This window comes from Danio rerio, chromosome 10 (assembly GCF_052040795.2).
Source record: "Danio rerio strain M-AB ecotype USA chromosome 10, GRCz13ab, whole genome shotgun sequence".
Lineage (NCBI taxonomy): Eukaryota > Metazoa > Chordata > Actinopteri > Cypriniformes > Danionidae > Danio > Danio rerio.
Genome location: NC_141030.1, coordinates 20,275,202 through 20,291,405, shown reverse-complemented (window position 1 = coordinate 20,291,405; position 16,204 = coordinate 20,275,202).

The window sequence follows — 16,204 nt, the reverse complement described above, 5'->3', positions numbered from 1 at the left end:
GGCCTCTATTGCAAGTCCAGGGAGAGAGGTGGAGCCCTGGGTAGCTTGCTGGGGTCAGAGGGCCCTAGGTGGAGGGCCATGGGGCACCCTGGGGAGTCTACTTTAAGTCCAGGGAGATAGGTAGGACCCTGGGTGGCTTGCTGGGGTCAGAGGCCCCTAGCTGGAGGGCCAAGGGTCACCCTGGGGCCTCTACTGCAAGTCCAGGGAGAGAGGTGGACCCCTCTGTAGCTTGCTGGGGTCAGAGAACCCTAGGTGGAGGGTCATGGGGCACCCTGGGGCCTCTACTGCAAGTCCAGAAGAGAGGTGGACCCCAGGGTAGCTTGCTGGGGTCAGAGGCCCCTAGGTGGAGGGCCACGGGGCACCCTGGGGCCTCTACAGCAAGTCCAGGGAGAGAAGTGGACCCCTGTGTAGTTTGCTAGGGTCAGAGGCCCCTAGGTGGAGGACCAGGGGGCACCCTGGGGCCTATACTGCAAGTCCAGGGAGAGAGTTGGAGCCCTGGGTAGCTTGCTGGGGTCAGAGGGCCCTGGGTGGAGGGCCATGGGGCACCCTGGGGACTCTACTGCAAGTCCAGGAAGAGAGGTGGACCCCTGGGTAGTTTGCTGGGGTCAGAGGCCCCTAGGTGGAGGGCCAGGGGGCACTGTGGGGCCTCGCCTATAAGTCCAGGGAGAGAGGTGGAACCCTGGGTAGCTTGCTGGGGTCAGAGGCCCCTAGGTGGAGGGCCAGAGGGCAGCCCAGGGCCTCTACTACAAGTCCAGGGAGAGAAGTGGAGCCCTGCGTAGGTTGCTGGGGTCAGTAGCCCCTGGGTGGAGGGCCACGGGGTACCCTGGGGCTTCTACTGCAAGTCCAGGGAGAGATGTGGACCCCTGAGTAGCTTGCTGGGGTCAGAAGCCCATCGGTGGAGGGCTACGGGGTACCCTGGGGCCTCTACTGCAAGTCCAGGGAGAGAGGTGCAGCCCTGGGTAGCTTGCTGGGGTCAGTAGCCCTTGGGTGGAGGGCAAGGGGGCAACCTGGGGCCTCTATTGCAAGTCCAGGGAGAGAGCTGGACCCCTGGGTAGCTTGCTGGGGTCAGAGGCCCCTAGGTGGAGGACCAGAGGGCAGCCTAGGGCCTCTACTACAAGTCCAGGGAGAGATGTGGAGCCCAGGATAGCTTGCTGGGGTCAGTAGCCCTTGGGTGGAGGGCAAGGGGGCAACCTGGGGCCTCTATTGCAAGTCCAGGGAGAGAGCTGGACCCCTGGGTAGCTTGCTGGGGTCAGAGGGCCCTAGGTGGAGGGCCATGGGGCACCCTGGGGACTCTACTGCAAGTCCAGGAAGAGAGGTGGAGCCCTGGGTAGTTTGCTGGGGTCAGAGGCCCCTTGGTGGAGGGCCAATGGGCACCCTGGGGCCTCTACTACAAGTCCAGGGAGAGAAGTGGAGCCCTGTGTAGCTTGCTGGGGTCAGTAGCCCCTGGGTGGAGGGCAAGGGGGCACCCTGGGGCCTCTATTGCAAGTCCAGGGAGAGAGCTGGACCCCTGGGTCAAAGGCCCCTAGGTGTAGGGCCAGGGGGCACCCAGGGGTGTCTACTGCAAGTCAAAGGCCCCTAGGTGTATGGCCAGGGGGCACCCAGGGGTGTCTACTGCAAGTCCAGGGAGAGATGTGGACTCCTGGGTAGCTTGCTGGGTTCAGAGGCCCCTAGGTGGAGGGCCACGGGGCACCCTGGGGCCTCTACTGCAAGTCCAGGTAGAGAAGTGGAGCCCTAGGTAGCTTGCTGGAGTCAGAGGGCCCTGGGTGGAGGGCCATGGGGCACCCTGGGGACTCTACTGCAAGTCCAGGGAGATAGGCAGGCCTCTGGGCAGCTTGCTGGGGTCAGAGGCGGACCCTTGGGTAGCTTGCTGGGGTCAGAGACCCCTATTTGGAGGGCCAATGGGCACCCTGGGGCCTCTACTGCAAGTCCAGGGAGAGAGGTGGAGCCCTGGTTAGCTTGCTGGGGTCAGAGGCCCCTAGGTGGAGGACCAGAGGGCAGCCTAAGGCCTCTACTACAAGTCCAGGGAGAGATGTGGAGCCCAGGGTAGCTTGCTGGACTCAGATGCCCCTAGGTGGAGTGCCAGGGGGCACCCTGGGGCCTCTACTATAAGTCCATGGAGAGAGGTGGACCCCTGGGTAGCTTGCTGGGGTCAAAGGCCCCTAGGTGTATGGCCAGGGGGCACCCAGGGGTGTCTACTGCAAGTCCAGGGAGAGATGTGGACTCCTGGGTAGCTTGCTGGGGTCAGAGGCCCCTAGGTGGAGGGTCACGGGGCACCCTGGGGCCTCTGTTGCAAGTCCAGGGAGAGATGTGGGCCCCTGGGTAGCTTGCTGGGGTCAGAGGGCCCTAGGTGGAGGGCCATGGGGCACCCTGGGGACTCTACTGCAAGTCCAGGGAGATAGGCAGGCCCCTGGGCAGCTTGCTGGGGTCAGAGGCCCCTAGGTGGAGGGCCAAGGGTCACCCTGGGGCCTAGTCTGCAAGTCTAGGGACAGAGGTGGACCCCTGGGTAGCTTTCTGGGGTCAGAGGCCCTTAGGTGGAGGGCCAAGGGGCACGCTGGGGCCTCTATTGCAAGTCCAGGGAGAGAGGTGGACCCCTGGGCAGCTTGTTTGGGTCAGGGGCCCCTAGGTGGAGGACCAGGGGGCACCCTGAGGCCTATACTGCAAGTCCAGGGAGAGAGTTGGAGCCCTGGGTAGCTTGCTGGGGTCAGAGGGCCCTAGGTGGAGGGCCATGGGGCACCCTGGGGACTCTACTGCAAGTCCAGGGAGAGAGGTGGAGCCCTGAGTAGCTTGCTGGGGTCAGTAGCCCCTAGGTGGAGGGCAAGGGGACACCCTGGGGCCCCTATTGCAAGTCCAGGAAGAGAGCTGGACCCCCGGGTAGCTTGCTAGGGTCAGAGGCCCCTAGGTGGAAGGCCAGGGGGCACCCAGGGGCCTCCACTGCAAGTCCAAGGAGAGATGTGGATCCCTGGGTAGCTTGCTGGGGTCAGAGGCCCCTAGGTGGAGGGACACGGGGCACCCTGGGGCCTCAACTGCAAGTCCAGGGACAGAGGTGGACCCCTGGGTAGCTTGCTGGGGTCAGAGGCCCCAAGGTGGAGGGCCATGGGGCACTCAGCGGCGTCTACTGCAAGACAAGGGAGAGATGTGGACCCCTGGGTAGCTTGCTGGGGTCAGAGGCCCCTAGGTGGAGGTGCACGGGGCACCCTGGGGCCTCTATTGCAAGTCCAGGGAGAGAGGTGGACCCCTCGGTAGCTTGCTGGGGTCAGAGACCCCTAGGTGGAGGGCAAATGGGCACCCTGGGTCCTCTACTGCAAGTCCAGGGAGAGAGGTGGAGCCCTTGGTAGCTTGCTGGGGTCAGAGGCCCCTAGGTGGAGGGCCAGAGGACAGCCTAGGGCCTCTACTACAAGTCCAGGGAGAGAGGTGGAGCCCAGGGTAGCTTGCTGGTGTCAGAGGCCCCTAGGGGGAGGGCCAAGGGGCTTCCTGGGGCCTCTATTGCAAGTCCAGGGAGAGAGGTGGACCCCTGGGCAGCTTGCTTGGGTCAGGGGCCCCTAAGTGGAGGACCAGGGGGCACCCTGGGGCCTATACTGCAAGTCCAGGGAGAGAGTTGGAGCACTGGGTAGCTTGCTGGGGTCAGAGGGCCCTAGGTGGAGGGCCATGGGGCACCCTGGGGACTCTACTGCAAGTCCAGGGAATAAGGTAGGCCCCTGGGTAGCTTGCTGGGGTCAGAGGCCCCTAGGTGGAGGGCCAATGGGCACCCTGGGGCCTCTACTGCAAATCCAGGGAGAGAAGTGGAGCCTTGGTAAGCTTGCTGGAGTCAGAGGCCCCTAGGTGGAGGGCCAGAGGGCAGCCTCGGGCCTTTACTACAAGTCCAGGGAGAGAGCTGGACCCCTGGGTAGCTTGCTGGGTTCAGTAGCCCTTGGGTGGAGGGCAAGGGGGCACCCTGGGGCCTCTATTTCAAGTCCAGGGAGAGAGCTGGACCCCTGGGTAGCTTGCTGGGTTCAGAGGCCCCTAGGTGGAGGGCCACGGGGTACCCTGGGGCCTCTGCTGCAAGTCCAGGGAGAGATGTGGACCCCTGGGTAGCTTGCTGGACTCAGAGGCCCCTAGGTGGAGGGCCACGGGGTACCCTGGGGCCTCTACTGAGAGTCCAGGGAGAGAGGTGGAGCCCTGGGTAGCTTGCTGGGGTCAGTAGCCCCTGGGTGGAGGGAAAGGGGGCACCCTGGGGCCTCTATTGCAAGTCTAGGGAGAGAGGTGGAGCCCTGGGTAGCTTGCTGGGGTCAGTACCCCTGGGTGGAGGGCAAGGGGGCTCCCTGGGGACTCTACTGCAAGTCCAGGGAATAAGGTAGGCCCCTGGGTAGCTTGCTGGGGTCAGAGGCCCCTAGGTGGAGGGCCACGGGGTACCCTGGGGCCTCTACTGCAAGTTCAGGGAGAGAGGTGGAGCCCTGGGTAGCTTGCTGGGGTCAGTAGCCCCTAGGTGGAGGGCAAGGGGGCTCCCTGGGGCCTCTACTGCAAGTCCAGGGAGAGAGTTGGAGCCCTGGGTAGCTTGCTGGGGTCAGAGGCCCCTAGGTGGAGGGCCATGGGGCACCCTGGGGACTCTACTGCAAGTCCAGGGAGATAGGCAGGCCCCTGGGCAGCTTGCTGGGGTCAGAGGCCTAAAGGTGGAGGGCCAAGGGGCACCCTGGGGCCTCTACTGCAAGTCCAGGGAGAGAGGTGGACCCCTGGGTAGCTTGCTGGGGTCAGAGGCCCCTAGGTGGAGGGACAATGGGCACCCTGGGGCCTCTACTGCAAGTCCAGGGAGAGAGGTGAAAACCTGGGTAGCTTGCTGGTGTCAGAGGCCCCTAGGTGGAGGGCCAGAGGGCAGCCTAGGGCCTCTACTGCAAGTCCAGGGAAATAGGCAGGCCCCTGGGCAGCTTGCTGGGGTCAGAGGCCCCTAGGTGGAGGGCCAAGGGTCACCCTGGGGCCTAGTCTGCAAGTCTAGGGAGAGAGGTGGACCCCTGGGTAGCTTTCTGTGGTCAGAGGCCCCTAGGTGGAGGGCCAAGGGGCACCCTGGGGCCTCTATTGCAAGTCCAGGGAGAGAGGTGGAGCCCTGGGTAGCTTGCTGGGGTCAGAGGGCCCTAGGTGGAGGGCCATGGGGCACCCTGGGGAGTCTACTTTAAGTCCAGGGAGATAGGTAGGACCCTGGGTGGCTTGCTGGGGTCAGAGGCCCCTAGGTGGAGGGCCAAGGGTCACCCTGGGGCCTCTACTGCAAGTCCAGGGAGAGAGGTGGACCCCTCTGTAGCTTGCTGGGGTCAGAGAACCCTAGGTGGAGGGTCATGGGGCACCCTGGGGCCTCTACTGCAAGTCCAGAAGAGAGGTGGACCCCAGGGTAGCTTGCTGGGGTTAGAGGCCCCTAGGTGGAGGTCCACGGGGCACCCTGGGGCCTCTACAGCAAGTCCAGGGAGAGAAGTGGACCCCTGTGTAGTTTGCTAGGGTCAGAGGCCCCTAGGTGGAGGACCAGGGGGCACCCTGGGGCCTATACTGCAAGTCCAGGGAGAAAGTTGGAGCCCTGGGTAGCTTGCTGGGGTCAGAGGGCCCTGGGTGGAGGGCCATGGGGCACCCTGGGGACTCTACTGCAAGTCCAGGAAGAGAGGTGGACCCCTGGGTAGTTTGCTGGGGTCAGAGGCCCCTAGGTGGAGGGCCAGGGGGCACCGTGGGGCCTCGCCTATAAGTCCAGGGAGAGAGGTGGAACCCTGGGTAGCTTGCTGGGGTCAGAGGCCCCTAGGTGGAGGGCCAGAGGGCAGCCCAGGGCCTCTACTACAAGTCCAGGGAGAGAAGTGGAGCCCTGCGTAGCTTGCTGGGGTCAGTAGCCCCTGGGTGGAGGGCCACGGGGTACCCTGGGGCTTCTACTGCAAGTCCAGGGAGAGATGTGGACCCCTGAGTAGCTTGCTGGGGTCAGAAGCCCATAGGTGGAGGGCTACGGGGTACCCTGGGGCCTCTACTGCAAGTCCAGGGAGAGAGGTGCAGCCCTGGGTAGCTTGCTGGGGTCAGTAGCCCTTGGGTGGAGGGCAAGGGGGCAACCTGGGGCCTCTATTGCAAGTCCAGGGAGAGAGCTGGACCCCTGGGTAGCTTGCTGGGGTCAGAGGCCCCTAGGTGGAGGACCAGAGGGCAGCCTAGGGCCTCTACTACAAGTCCAGGGAGAGATGTGGAGCCCAGGGTAGCTTGCTGGGGTCAGTAGCCCTTGGGTGGAGGGCAAGGGGGCAACCTGGGGCCTCTAGTGCAAGTCCAGGGAGAGAGCTGGACCCCTGGGTAGCTTGCTGGGGTCAGAGGGCCCTAGGTGGAGGGCCATGGGGCACCCTGGGGACTCTACTGCAAGTCCAGGAAGAGAGGTGGAGCCCTGGGTAGTTTGCTGGGGTCAGAGGCCCCTTGGTGGAGGGCCAATGGGCACCCTGGGGCCTCTACTACAAGTCCAGGGAGAGAAGTGGAGCCCTGTGTAGCTTGCTGGGGTCAGTAGCCCCTGGGTGGAGGGCAAGGGGGCACCCTGGGGCCTCTATTGCAAGTCCAGGGAGAGAGCTGGACCCCTGGGTAGCTTGCTGGGTTCAGAGGCCCCTAGGTGGAGGGCCACGGGGCACCCTGGGGCCTCTACTGCAAGTCCAGGTAGAGAAGTGGAGCCCTAGGTAGCTTGCTGGAGTCAGAGGGCCCTGGGTGGAGGGCCATGGGGCACCCTGGGGACTCTACTGCAAGTCCAGGGAGATAGGCAGGCCTCTGGGCAGCTTGCTGGGGTCAGAGGCGGACCCTTGGGTAGCTTGCTGGGGTCAGAGACCCCTAGGTGGAGGGCCAATGGGCACCCTGGGGCCTCTACTGCAAGTCCAGGGAGAGAGGTGGAGCCCTGGTTAGCTTGCTGGGGTCAGAGGCCCCTAGGTGGAGGACCAGAGGGCAGCCTAGGGCCTCTACTACAAGTCCAGGGAGAGATGTGGAGCCCAGGGTAGCTTGCTGGACTCAGATGCCCCTAGGTGGAGTGCCAGGGGGCACCCTGGGGCCTCTACTATAAGTCCATGGAGAGAGGTGGACCCCTGGGTAGCTTGCTGGGGTCAAAGGCCCCTAGGTGTATGGCCAGAGGGCACCCAGGGGTGTCTACTGCAAGTCCAGGGAGAGATGTGGACTCCTGGGTAGCTTGCTGGGGTCAGAGGCCCCTAGGTGGAGGGTCACGGGGCACCCTGGGGCCTCTGTTGCAAGTCCAGGGAGAGATGTGGGCCCCTGGGTAGCTTGCTGGGGTCAGAGGGCCCTAGGTGGAGGGCCATGGGGCACCCTGGGGACTCTACTGCAAGTCCAGGGAGATAGGCAGGCCCCTGGGCAGCTTGCTGGGGTCAGAGGCCCCTAGGTGGAGGGCCAAGGGTCACCCTGGGGCCTAGTCTGCAAGTCTAGGGACAGAGGTGGACCCCTGGGTAGCTTTCTGGGGTCAGAGGCCCTTAGGTGGAGGGCCAAGGGGCACGCTGGGGCCTCTATTGCAAGTCCAGGGAGAGAGGTGGACCCCTGGGCAGCTTGTTTGGGTCAGGGGCCCCTAGGTGGAGGACCAGGGGGCACCCTGAGGCCTATACTGCAAGTCCAGGGAGACAGTTGGAGCCCTGGGTAGCTTGCTGGGGTCAGAGGGCCCTAGGTGGAGGGCCATGGGGCACCCTGGGGACTCTACTGCAAGTACAGGGAGATAGGTAGGACCCTGGGTAGCTTGCTGGGGTCAGAGGCCCCTAGGTGGAGGGCCAAGGGTCACACTGGGGCCTCTACTGCAAGTCTAGGGAGAGAGGTGGACCACTGGGAAGCTTGCTGGGGTCAGAGGCCCCTAGGTGGAGGGCCAAGGGGCACCCTGGGGCCTCTACTGCAAGTCCAGGGAGAGAGATGGAGCCCTGGGTAGCTTGCTGGGGTCAGAGGGCCCTGGGTGGAGGGCCAGAGGGCAGCCTAGGGCCTCTACTACAAGTCCAGGGAGAGAGGTGGAGCCCTGAGTAGCTTGCTGGGGTCAGTAGCCCCTGGGTGGAGGGCAAGGGGACACCCTGGGGCCCCTATTGCAAGTCCAGGAAGAGAGCTGGACCCCCGGGTAGCTTGCTAGGGTCAGAGGCCCCTAGGTGGAAGGCCAGGGGGCACCCAGGGGCCTCCACTGCAAGTCCAAGGAGAGATGTGGATCCCTGGGTAGCTTGCTGGGGTCAGAGGCCCCTAGGTGGAGGGACACGGGGCACCCTGGGGCCTCAACTGCAAGTCCAGGAAGAGATGTGGACTCCAGGGTAGTTTGCTGGGGACAGAGGCCTCTAGGTGGAGGGCCAGGGGCACCCAGGGGCATCTACTAAAAGTCCAGGGACAGAGGTGGACCCCTGGGTAGTTTGCTGGGGTCAGAGGCCCCAAGGTGGATTGCCATGGGGCACTCAGCGGCGTCTACTGCAAGACAAGGGAGAGATGTGGACCCCTGGGTAGCTTGCTGGGGTCAGAGGCCCCTAGGTGGAGGTGCACGGGGCACCCTGGGGCCTCTACTGCAAGTCCAGGGAGAGAGGTGGACCCCTCGGTAGCTTGCTGGGGTCAGAGACCCCTAGGTGGAGGGCAAATGGGCACCCTGGGGCCTCTACTGCAAGTCCAGGGAGAGAGGTGGAGCCCTGGGTAGCTTGCTGGTGTCAGAGGCCCCTAGGGGGAGGGCCAAGGGGCTTCCTGGGGCCTCTATTGCAAGTCCAGGGAGAGAGGTGGACCCCTGGGCAGCTTGCTTGGGTCAGGGGCCCCTAAGTGGAGGACCAGGGGGCACCCTGGGGCCTATACTGCAAGTCCAGGGAGAGAGTTGGAGCACTGGGTAGCTTGCTGGGGTCAGAGGGCCCTAGGTGGAGGGCCATGGGGCACCCTGGGGACTCTACTGCAAGTCCAGGGAATAAGGTAGGCCCCTGGGTAGCTTGCTGGGGTCAGAGGCCCCTAGGTGGAGGGCCAATGGGCACCCTGGGGCCTCTACTGCAAATCCAGGGAGAGAAGTGGAGCCCTGGTAAGCTTGCTGGAGTCAGAGGCCCCTAGGTGGAGGGCCAGAGGGCAGCCTAGGGCCTTTACTACAAGTCCAGGGAGAGAGCTGGACCCCTGGGTAGCTTGCTGGGTTCAGTAGCCCTTGGGTGGAGGGCAAGGGGGCACCCTGGGGCCTCTATTTCAAGTCCAGGGAGAGAGCTGGACCCCTGGGTAGCTTGCTGGGTTCAGAGGCCCCTAGGTGGAGGGCCACGGGGTACCCTGGGGCCTCTGCTGCAAGTCCAGGGAGAGATGTGGACCCCTGGGTAGCTTGCTGGACTCAGAGGCCCCTAGGTGGAGGGCCACGGGGTACCCTGGGGCCTCTACTGAGAGTCCAGGGAGAGAGGTGGAGCCCTGGGTAGCTTGCTGGGGTCAGTAGCCCCTGGGTGGAGGGAAAGGGGGCACCCTCGGGCCTCTATTGCAAGTCTAGGGAGAGAGGTGGAGCCCTGGGTAGCTTGCTGGGGTCAGTACCCCTGGGTGGAGGGCAAGGGGGCTCCCTGGGGACTCTACTGCAAGTCCAGGGAATAAGGTAGGCCCCTGGGTAGCTTGCTGGGGTCAGAGGCCCCTAGGTGGAGGGCCACGGGGTACCCTGGGGCCTCTACTGCAAGTTCAGGGAGAGAGGTGGAGCCCTGGGTAGCTTGCTGGGGTCAGTAGCCCCTAGGTGGAGGGCAAGGGGGCTCCCTGGGGCCTCTACTGCAAGTCCAGGGAGAGAGTTGGAGCCCTGGGTAGCTTGCTGGGGTCAGAGGCCCCTAGGTGGAGGGCCATGGGGCACCCTGGGGACTCTACTGCAAGTCCAGGGAGATAGGCAGGCCCCTGGGCAGCTTGCTGGGGTCAGAGGCCTAAAGGTGGAGGGCCAAGGGGCACCCTGGGGCCTCTACTGCAAGTCCAGGGAGAGAGGTGGACCCCTGGGTAGCTTGCTGGGGTCAGAGGCCCCTAGGTGGAGGGACAATGGGCACCCTGGGGCCTCTACTGCAAGTCCAGGGAGAGAGGTGAAAACCTGGGTAGCTTGCTGGTGTCAGAGGCCCCTAGGTGGAGGGCCAGAGGGCAGCCTAGGGCCTCTACTACAAGTCCAGGGAGAGAGGTGGAGCCCTGGGTAGCTTGCTGGGGTCAGTAGCCCCTGGGTGGAGGGCAAGGGGGCACCCTGGGGCCTCTATTGCAAGTCAAGGGAGAGAGCTGGACACCCGGGTAGCTTGCTGGGGTCAGAGGACCCTAGGTGGAGGGCCAGGGGGCACCCAGGGGCCTCCACTGCAAGTCCAAGGAGAGATGTGGACCCCTGGGTAGCTTGCTGGGGTCAGAGGCCCATATGTGGAGGGCCAGGGGGCACCCTGGGGCCTCTACTAAAAGTTCAGGGAGAGAGGTGGACCCCTGGGTAGCTTGCTGGGGTCAGAGGCCCCTAGATGGAGGGCCAGGGTGCACCCAGCAGCGTCTACTGCAAGTCCAGGGAGAGATGTGGACCCCTGGGTAGCTTGCTGGGGTCAGAGGCCCCTAGGTGGAAGGCAAGGGGGCACCCTGGGGCCTATACTGCAAGTCCACGGAGAGAGGTGGACCGCTCGGTAGCTTGCTGGGGTCAGAGACCCCTAGGTGGAGGGCCAATGGGCACCCTGGGGCCTCTACTTCAAGTCAAGGGAGAAAGGTGGAGCCCTGGGTAGCTTGCTGGGTTCAGTACCCCTGGGTGGAGGGCAAGGGGGCTCCCTGGAGCCTCTACTGCAAGTCCAGGGAGAGAAGTGGAGCCCTGGGTAGCTTGCTGGGGTCAGAGGCCCCTAGGTGGAGGGCCATGGGGCACCCTGGGGACTCTACTGCAAGTCCAGGGAGATAGGCAGGCCCCTGGGCAGCTTGCTGGGGTCAGAGGCCTAAAGGTGGAGGGCCAAGGGGCACCCTGGGGCCTCTACTGCAAGTCCAGGGAGAGAGGTGGACCCCTGGGTAGCTTGCTGGGGTCAGAGGCCCCTAGGTGGAGGGACAATGGGCACCCTGGGGCCTCTACTGCAAGTCCAGGGAGAGAGGTGAAAACCTGGGTAGCTTGCTGGTGTCAGAGGCCCCTAGGTGGAGGGCCAGAGGGCAGCCTAGGGCCTCTACTACAAGTCCAGGGAGAGAGGTGGAGCCCTGGGTAGCTTGCTGGGGTCAGTAGCCCCTGGGTGGAGGGCAAGGGGGCACCCTGGGGCCTCTATTGCAAGTCAAGGGAGAGAGCTGGACACCCGGGTAGCTTGCTGGGGTCAGAGGACCCTAGGTGGAGGGCCAGGGGGCACCCAGGGGCCTCCACTGCAAGTCCAAGGAGAGATGTGGACCCCTGGGTAGCTTGCTGGGGTCAGAGGCCCATATGTGGAGGGCCAGGGGGCACCCTGGGGCCTCTACTAAAAGTTCAGGGAGAGAGGTGGACCCCTGGGTAGCTTGCTGGGGTCAGAGGCCCCTAGATGGAGGGCCAGGGTGCACCCAGCAGCGTCTACTGCAAGTCCAGGGAGAGATGTGGACCCCTGGGTAGCTTGCTGGGGTCAGAGGCCCCTAGGTGGAAGGCAAGGGGGCACCCTGGGGCCTATACTGCAAGTCCACGGAGAGAGGTGGACCGCTCGGTAGCTTGCTGGGGTCAGAGACCCCTAGGTGGAGGGCCAATGGGCACCCTGGGGCCTCTACTTCAAGTCAAGGGAGAAAGGTGGAGCCCTGGGTAGCTTGCTGGGTTCAGTACCCCTGGGTGGAGGGCAAGGGGGCTCCCTGGAGCCTCTACTGCAAGTCCAGGGAGAGAAGTGGAGCCCTGGGTAGCTTCTGGGGTCAGAGGCCCCTAGGTGGAAGGCAAGGGGGCACCCTGGGGCCTATACTGCAAGTCCAGGGAGAGAGTTGGAGCCCTGGGTAGCTTGCTGGGGTCAGAGGGCCCTGGGTCGAGGGCCATGGGGCACCCTGGGGACTCTACTGCAAGTCCAGGGAGATAGGTAGGACCCAGGGTAGCTTGCTGGGGTCAGAGGCCCCTAGGTGGAGGGCCACGGGGCACCCTGGGGCCTATACTGCAAGTCCAGGGAGAGAGTTGGAGCCCTGGGTAGCTTGCTGGGGTCAGAGGGCCCTGGGTGGAGGGCCAAGGGGCACCCTGGGGACTCTACTGCAAGTCCAGGAAGAGAGGTGGACCCCTGGGTAGTTTGCTGGGGTCAGAGGCCCCTAGGTGGAGGGCCAGGGGGCACCCTGGGGCCTCGCCTATAAGTCCAGGGAGAGAGGTGGACCCCTGGGTAGCTTGCTGGGGTCAGAGTGCCCTAGGTGGAGGGCCATGGGGCACCCTGGGGCCTCGCCTATAAGTCCAGGGAGAGAGGTGGACCCCTGGGTAGCTTGCTGGGGTCAGAGACCCCTAGGTGGAGGGCCAATGGGCACCCTGGGGCCTCTACTGCAAATCCAGGGAGAGAAGTGGAGCCCTGGGTAGCTTGCTGGAGTCAGAGGCCCCTAGGTGGAGGGCCAGAGGGCAGCCTAGGGCCTCTACTACAAGTCCAGTGAGAGGTGGAGCCCTGGGTAGCTTGCTGGGGTCAGTAGCCCTTGGGTGGAGGGCAAGGGGGCACCCTGGGGCCTCTAATGCAAGTCCAGGGAGAGAGCTGGACCCCTGGGTAGCTTGCTGGGTTCAGAGGCCCCTAGGTGGAGGGCCACGGGGTACCCTGGGGCCTCTGCTGCATTTCCAGGGAGAGATGTGGACCCCTGGGTAGCTTGCTGGACTCAGAGGCCCCTAGGTGGAGGGCCACGGGGTACCCTGGGGCCTCTACTGAGAGTCCAGGGAGAGAGGTGGAGCCCTGAGTAGCTTGCTGGGGTCAGTAGCCCCTGGGTGGAGGGAAAGGGGGCACCCTGGGGCCTCTACTGCAAGTCTAGGGAGAGAGGTGGAGCCCTGGGTAGCTTGCTGGGGTCAGTACCCCTGGGTGGAGGGCAAGGGGGCTCCCTGGGGAATCTACTGCAAGTCCAGGGAGAGAGTTGGAGCCCTGCGTAGCTTGCTGGGGTCAGAGGCCCCTAGGTGGAGGGCCAGAGGGCAGCCTAGGGCCTCTACTACAAGTCCAGGGAGAGAGGTGGAGCCCTGGGTAGCTTGCTGGGTTCAGTAGCCCTTGGGTGGAGGGCAAGGGGGCACCCTGGGGCCTCTATTGCAAGTCCAGGGAGAGAGCTGGACCCCTGGGTAGCTTGCTGGGTTCAGAGGCCCCTAGGTGGAGGGCCACGGGGTACCCTGGGGCCTCTGCTGCAAGTCCAGGGAGAGATGTGGACCCCTGGGTAGCTTGCTGGACTCAGAGGCCCTTAGGTGGAGGGCCACGGGGTACCCTGGGGCCTCTACTGAGAGTCCAGGGAGAGAGGTGGAGCCCTGGGCAGCTTGCTGGGGTCAGTAGCCTCTGGGTGGAGGGAAATGGGGCACCCTGGGGCCTCTACTGCAAGTCTAGGGAGAGAGGTGGAGCCCTGGGTAGCTTGCTGGGGTCAGTACCCCTGGGTGGAGGGCAAGGGGGCTCCCTGGGGACTCTACTGCAAGTCCAGGGAATAAGGTAGGCCCCTGGGTAGCTTGCTGGGGTCAGAGGCCCCTAGGTGGAGGGCCAAGGGGCACCCTGGGGCCTCTACTGCAAGTCCAGGGAGAGAGGTGGACCCCTGGGTAGCTTGCTGGGGTCAGAGGCCCCTAGGTGGAGGGACAATGGGCACCCTGGGGCCTCTACTGCAAGTCCAGGGAGATAAGTGGACCCTTGGGTAGCTTGCTGGGGTCAGAGGGCCCTAGGTGGAGGGTCATGGGGCACCCTGGGGCCTCTACTGCAAGTCCAGGGAGAGAGGTGGACCCCAGGGTAGCTTGCTGGGGTCAGAGGCCCCTAGGTGGAGGGCCATGGGGCACCCTGGGGACTCTACTGCAAGTACAGGGAGATAGGTAGGACCCTGGGTAGCTTGCTGGGGTCAGAGGCCCCTAGGTGGAGGGCCAAGGGTCACACTGGGGCCTCTACTGCAAGTCTAGGGAGAGAGGTGGACCACTGGGAAGCTTGCTGGGGTCAGAGGCCCCTAGGTGGAGGGCCAAGGGGCACCCTGGGGCCTCTACTGCAAGTCCAGGGAGAGAGATGGAGCCCTGGGTAGCTTGCTGGGGTCAGAGGGCCCTGGGTGGAGGGCCAGAGGGCAGCCTAGGGCCTCTACTACAAGTCCAGGGAGAGAGGTGGAGCCCTGAGTAGCTTGCTGGGGTCAGTAGCCCCTGGGTGGAGATCAAGGGGACACCCTGGGGCCCCTATTGCAAGTCCAGGAAGAGAGCTGGACCCCCGGGTAGCTTGCTAGGGTCAGAGGCCCCTAGGTGGAAGGCCAGGGGGCACCCAGGGGCCTCCACTGCAAGTCCAAGGAGAGATGTGGATCCCTGGGTAGCTTGCTGGGGTCAGAGGCCCCTAGGTGGAGGGACACGGGGCACCCTGGGGCCTCAACTGCGAGTCCAGGAAGAGATGTGGACTCCAGGGTAGTTTGCTGGGGACAGAGGCCCCTAGGTGGAGGGCCAGGGGCACCCTGGGGCCTCTACTAAAAGTCCAGGGACAGAGGTGGACCCCTGGGTAGCTTGCTGGGGTCAGAGGCCCCAAGGTGGATTGCCATGGGGCACTCAGCGGCGTTTACTGCAAGACAAGGGAGAGATGTGGACCCCTGGGTAGCTTGCTGGGGTCAGAGGCCCCTAGGTGGAGGTGCACGGGGCACCCTGGGGCCTCTACTGCAAGTCCAGGGAGAGAGGTGGACCCCTCGGTAGCTTGCTGGGGTCAGAGACCCCTAGGTGGAGGGCAAATGGGCACCCTGGGGCCTCTACTGCAAGTCCAGGGAGAGAGGTGGAGCCCTGGGTAGCTTGCTGGTGTCAGAGGCCCCTAGGGGGAGGGCCAAGGGGCGTCCTGGGGCCTCTATTGCAAGTCCAGGGAGAGAGGTGGACCCCTGGGCAGCTTGCTTGGGTCAGGGGCCCCTAAGTGGAGGACCAGGGGGCACCCTGGGGCCTATACTGCAAGTCCAGGGAGAGAGTTGGAGCACTGGGTAGCTTGCTGGGGTCAGAGGGCCCTAGGTGGAGGGCCATGGGGCACCCTGGGGACTCTACTGCAAGTCCAGGGAATAAGGTAGGCCCCTGGGTAGCTTGCTGGGGTCAGAGGCCCCTAGGTGGAGGGCCAATGGGCACCCTGGGGCCTCTACTGCAAATCCAGGGAGAGAAGTGGAGCCCTGGTAAGCTTGCTGGAGTCAGAGGCCCCTAGGTGGAGGGCCAGAGGGCAGCCTAGGGCCTTTACTACAAGTCCAGGGAGAGAGCTGGACCCCTGGGTAGCTTGCTGGGTTCAGTAGCCCTTGGGTGGAGGGCAAGGGGGCACCCTGGGGCCTCTATTTCAAGTCCAGGGAGAGAGCTGGACCCCTGGGTAGCTTGCTGGGTTCAGAGGCCCCTAGGTGGAGGGCCACGGGGTACCCTGGGGCCTCTGCTGCAAGTCCAGGGAGAGATGTGGACCCCTGGGTAGCTTGCTGGACTCAGAGGCCCCTAGGTGGAGGGCCACGGGGTACCCTGGGGCCTCTACTGAGAGTCCAGGGAGAGAGGTGGAGCCCTGGGTAGCTTGCTGGGGTCAGTAGCCCCTGGGTGGAGGGAAAGGGGGCACCCTGGGGCCTCTATTGCAAGTCTAGGGAGAGAGGTGGAGCCCTGGGTAGCTTGCTGGGGTCAGTACCCCTGGGTGGAGGGCAAGGGGGCTCCCTGGGGACTCTACTGCAAGTCCAGGGAATAAGGTAGGCCCCTGGGTAGCTTGCTGGGGTCAGAGGCCCCTAGGTGGAGGGCCAAGGGGCACCCTGGGGCCTCTACTGCAAGTCCAGGGAGAGAGGTGGACCCCTGGGTAGCTTGCTGGGGTCAGAGGCCCCTAGGTGGAGGGACAATGGGCACCCTGGGGCCTCTACTGCAAGTCCAGGGAGATAAGTGGACCCTTGGGTAGCTTGCTGGGGTCAGAGGGCCCTAGGTGGAGGGTCATGGGGCACCCTGGGGCCTCTACTGCAAGTCCAGGGAATAAGGTAGGCCCCTGGGTAGCTTGCTGGGGTCAGAGGCCCCTAGGTGGAGGGCCACGGGGTACCCTGGGGCCTCTACTGCAAGTTCAGGGAGAGAGGTGGAGCCCTGGGTAGCTTGCTGGGGTCAGTAGCCCCTAGGTGGAGGGCAAGGGGGCTCCCTGGGGCCTCTACTGCAAGTCCAGGGAGAGAGTTGGAGCCCTGGGTAGCTTGCTGGGGTCAGAGGCCCCTAGGTGGAGGGCCATGGGGCACCCTGGGGACTCTACTGCAA